This window comes from Onychomys torridus, unplaced genomic scaffold (genome assembly GCF_903995425.1).
Source record: "Onychomys torridus unplaced genomic scaffold, mOncTor1.1, whole genome shotgun sequence".
Taxonomy (NCBI): domain Eukaryota; kingdom Metazoa; phylum Chordata; class Mammalia; order Rodentia; family Cricetidae; genus Onychomys; species Onychomys torridus.
The window spans coordinates 1-4,942 of NW_023412285.1; the positions used below are offsets into that span (position 1 = coordinate 1).

Sequence of the window (4,942 nt, forward strand, 5' to 3'; positions counted from 1 at the left end):
ATCTTTCTTCTCCCTTATTGTATTTGATATTTTGTTTTTCTCATTCACCTACTGGAGTGTTTTGGCCAACAGGTCCTATTCTATGGGTACATTCCTCAGCTTCTCCAGCGAAAACCATTACTCCTTATCCTCAGGCTGTTGCTCAGATTATATTTAAGGGAATCAAGATCAGTGTTCAAACTTTTGGTAAGGAGCCAGATATGTGGTGAACCCCATACACCCAGTCTCAAATAGCATGGTTGCAAGCTAATGATAATGACTGGACATATTGACATGCTCCATGCAGGGTCAGTTTGATACTCAGTACCCCTCCAATAATGTGTGTCAATTTTTTAAATTGCATCCTGTCATATTTCCCAAGATAGTACAGATGACTCCTATTCCTCAGGCCCGTGTAGTATTTACTGATGGCACATCACGTGGTTTTGCTGTGGTAGTTTCTGGTAACATAATGAAAAAAATAAAAGTCCAAGGTACTTCTGTCCAGATGGTGGAGGTACAGGCACTGTTGCTTGCTTTACAGATGTTTTCTGATAAGTGTGTAAATATTTATACTGATAGCCAATATGTGACACACACAATTATGCCTTTGGAGACAACAGCCTACATACCATCCATTTCTCCATTCATGAATATTTGCTGGATCTCTTCGTTATCACACGGGCATAACCCAGGAACAAGCCATCCAGATAGTTCAATCATGTCCTCTTTGTGCTGAATTTTTACCTGTTCCTCATTTGGGAGTGAATCCCCGAGGACTTTTACCTAATCATATGTGACAGATGGACGTCACACAGGTCCTTTGGAAAATTACAATATGTCCATGTGTCTATTGATACATATTCCTCTTTAATTTTTGCCTCTGCCCATTCAGGGAAAAGGTTAAGGATGTAAAGAATCATTGTAAAGAATCATTCATGCCTTTGCTTATATGGGAGTGCCTAAATGCATAAAGACTGATAATGGTCCTGCCTACAGCAGTACAGGATTTTCAAAATTCTGCCAAGATTTTTCTATTGCTAATAAGACTGGTATTCCTTATAACCCTCAAGGACAGGCTATAGTAGAACGCTGCCATCGTACCTTAAAAACATATATTGCTAGAGTAAAAAGGGCGAGCTAGGGGCTCATCTCTCCTCCCCACATTCTATTCTTTCCCTTGTTTTATACATTTTAAATTTTTTATCTGTGGATTCTGCTGGAGTATCCACTGCAGATAAGCACTGGTGGGCTCCTGTTGCAAATCACCCTCTGGTGCGATGGAAGGATCTTTCTACTGGCATTTGGAAGGGACCCGATCCAGTGTTGGTGTGGGCCCGGGGTTCTGTTTGTGTCTTTCCTCAGGACAATGAGGTTCCTCTTTGGGTTCCTGAGCACTGTGTGCGCCCTGTGGCTGCTGCTGAATCCCAGCATGGCAGAGACCTATTGGGCCTTCGTGAAAAACTATCCCCTTCTGATGCCAATGGGGATTAAGAGCCCAATACAGCCAGCCTTGGCAAGCATTAACATAAGCCTAGGAACTGTATCCATGCGGTTGGATTCTTCAGAAGGTAATGTATGGTAACTGCTCTTTCAAGTATGTTTGAGAACGTGTCACCCAGACACCTTGGAGATTAAGGGTAACCCTGAAGGTCACTGACTTCCATTTGTTAACACTTACCATGCCAGCTAAGCCTTTTCATTTTTTGCAACCCTCTTCAAGCTGGTATAGTACCTACTTTTCAGGAGTGGCTCTGTGCAACATTTATTGGCCTCCTGAAATTCATCTAGCCTCTTTTGAAGATACCTTAAAATCTGTGAGCCTGAATGTAGCAATTATGAGACCATTAGTTCTGCTCCTTGTCTTCTGTCTCTTTTTTTTTCTTTATGGTTCTTAGTTGTTCTTTTACAGAGCTGCCAGCTCAAGTCGTGCTGGGATCAAGAAATGGGCCTTGGTGGTTCGTGTTCCTGGAGCTGTGTCCATGCCAGTGGACTGTGGCAGTTAGACACCGATGATGCTCACATGCTCCAGAGGAGAATTTGACACTGCTGCGGCCATTGTTGCTGTTATAGCAGTGGCAGCTACTGCTGCTACTGTTTCTGGGATTGCCATTTCCCTATCGCTAGCACAATGGAGACCCTGGCAGCAAAAGTAGCTACCATAGTTAATTACTCTTTCATTCTATTGGGCATGATAAATTTAATTCAGTAGTTATATACATTTCGATTGGCTTTGAATGTTAAAAATTCAATAAACTCAAGTTCCATTTGCTCTCAGGATACCATCTTACAAGGACTCCAATTTGCAGTAAGGCTCGTTAAAGAAGGGAATGGCTCAATTGCTTCTAGCCTACTGGCTATGGGTGGGTTAGGACTTCTGTTGGTCTTTTCTGTGTCACACAGATTGCAAGCCCAGCCCCACTTTGAGATCTTTGGCAGCAGTTAACCCTACAGCTCACGGGGTTGAGCCTGTATGATAATGAGTATTCAGAGATGGGTAATGCTGGGGGGCGGTTGTCAACCTAAGACAGAGCGCTTGTGTGGCCTGGGCAAGTGTCTCATGACGGGTAAGGCAACCTGCTGACATCCCACGCAATCTAAGTCAGAAGCTCATTTTTTAGTAAAAAAGGGGACCTGTAGGGCCCTGGAACTCCCAAGTTGGGTAACTACTGCCCTGCTTGCCTGACCCTGACCAGGAGTCCTCACTATGCTGATTCCCTGCTGGTCTCCACCCTCCTGAATGCTTAAGGGAAGTTCTTTGTGTATCCTGCCTTTGGTGTAAACAGCTTAGATCAAGAATGTAGAACATTCAGTAGCGAGCTTCTGCCCTCCGGGGTTCCTCCCTTGTGCTGTAAGCCTGTATTTAAGGTCCCCTCCCTTCTTCAATGAACGGCATTTGGCAGCCCCTGGCACGAATGACCTGCTGTCTTTTGTCTCTGTTTTTCGATCCACAGCCCCTAGCTCGGACATGATAAACGCGTGGTGGTAGCGAGGGCTATACTGCAACAAGCATTGCTTGGAGCAGTTCAGAGTCTTCTGTTTTCTTCCTCCTCGCTGTTCCTAGAGCAAGCTTCTAGGGGTGGCCACTCAGGTTCTCTCTGAGTGCAGCATCTCAATGAGAAGGTTATTGCAGGGTACATCCCAGTTCACATGCTTGCCTTACAGGTACTCGTCCACCTGCATGCGGAGTGCCCGGATTTCAGGGAGTAGAAGAAGCAGCTGTCCAAACTTCTCTGTTCACTGGGGGTAGTTGCAAACCATGTAGTCCTGACAGGCAGCATTCACCTGTTCCTGGACACCTTCCACCAGCTGGAAGTTCTCAAGTTTCTTGACATCTAAGCTGAACAGCACTAGGAACTTCAGACATACCAACTCTGGATGGTCAAACTGTAGAGAACAAAGTCTCAGGACTAGCTACTGTGAATGACTCAGGAGGTTGGTGAGTGTGACTCGGGCTTGTGAGGCTATGCTGGAGTAGTCAACGTGTTGCCCAGTAATCAGCAAGAGGTACCCTTCCTTCCCATGTACCACTTGCCAGTAAATGTGATCAAGGATCAAGAGCTCACTCCAGCAGTTCTGAAGCAGCTTCATTTGGTCATCAACCTTCAGGTCTCTGAAGAAGACACTACTCCTGGCCCGCTCAACAATGTAGAAGAGGGTCTGGTCTGCCATTTTGCACATGAGCCCAAATGTGTTCAGCTTTTCATGCTTGCCTCAGTTAGCCTGCTCTTGCTGTGAGTAAGCTGAGATTTTCACTCGAATTTGAGGCTCATCTGGTTCACACTTCAGAAGTTCCAGCATCAGGTATGGTGTGCTGCCTGGGGAGCTTATCTGGTAACCATCCATGTAGAAGTAGTCCATCATTGACTCAGGTGAGCTGATGTAGGGATCAGGGTACTCAGACTTGATGGACAGGCTAGCAAAGTGACCATATGGTTGGTAACCTTGCAGGCTGCCATGAGGTGGCATTGTCATGCTAATGGGGGAGGTGACAAAGGGACTTATGACATAGTCTGTGGGAGGCAAGGTAGCAAGGTTCAGAGGTGGCATTGTCATGCTAATGGGGGAGGTGACAAAGGGACTTCTGTCATAGTCTGTGGGAGGCAAGGTAGCAAGGTTCAGAGGTAGGCCTTTGGAGGCAGAATGGATGTTCTGAATTGCAGAGAAGATGGTCAGGTCCAAGGGCTTCACTTGCATCACCTGAGTCATGGCTTCCGGCTTAAGTCCATCAGCTCCGATGAGGGCTTTCTTCTGTTGCTTTAGGGCCCTGTCTCTCTTGTACATCGGCCCCAACTTACTTCTGCCTCCTTGCATGCGCTCAGCTCCTGGGGCTTCTAGCTTCCTTCCAACACTTGGACATTTTTGGAATCGACAGTAAGTACTATGGTTTCTCTGTGTTTTGTCCATTTTGGCAGTTCTGGCTTTATATACATGTGTACTTTTATTGTTTTGGACTGTTCACTTAAAAAAAAAAAAACCTTGAAGCTTTCACAGGTAAGGAGACCATAATGGTACCCGGTAACTTTATTGCCACAAACAGGACATAGCTCTTTGAGATCTTCATCATGGAGTAATTCACCATTTTAAATTGACACTTGCTTGTTTTCCGGCATCTGCACCTGTTCCCCATGCGATCGGGCCAGTCTCCACTTTGGCTAACATGACAAGACTTCGGAGCCCTGTAGGATCCCGGAGCTTCAGAGCTATCCCTGAGCTGCGTGCAGGAGATCCCTGCTGCCAAGCCACACTGAAATGGTCCTGCTTCTGGGGTTCTGCTAGGCAAAGGTAGAGGCAGCAATGGCCGGAGCGCTGCTGACTTGGACAGCGATCTGTGCCAGGCGCTCTGGAGGGCAGCAGAGGAGGCCTCCAGCTGCTACTGCCCCAGCTGCTGAAGGGCTCCAGGACTCCTTCCCCTCCCTGAACCACCCTCTGGCTCAGGATCTGCGGGGGTCTCTCTCTTTCT

At 46.6% G+C, this 4,942-nt stretch overlaps 1 pseudogene; it reads right to left on the reverse strand.

The window, feature by feature from the left end:
• Positions 1-3,066: 3,066 nt before the first annotated feature.
• On the reverse strand, positions 3,067-4,564 carry LOC118575588 (annotated as a pseudogene).
• Between the last annotated feature and the right edge of the window lie 378 nt (positions 4,565-4,942).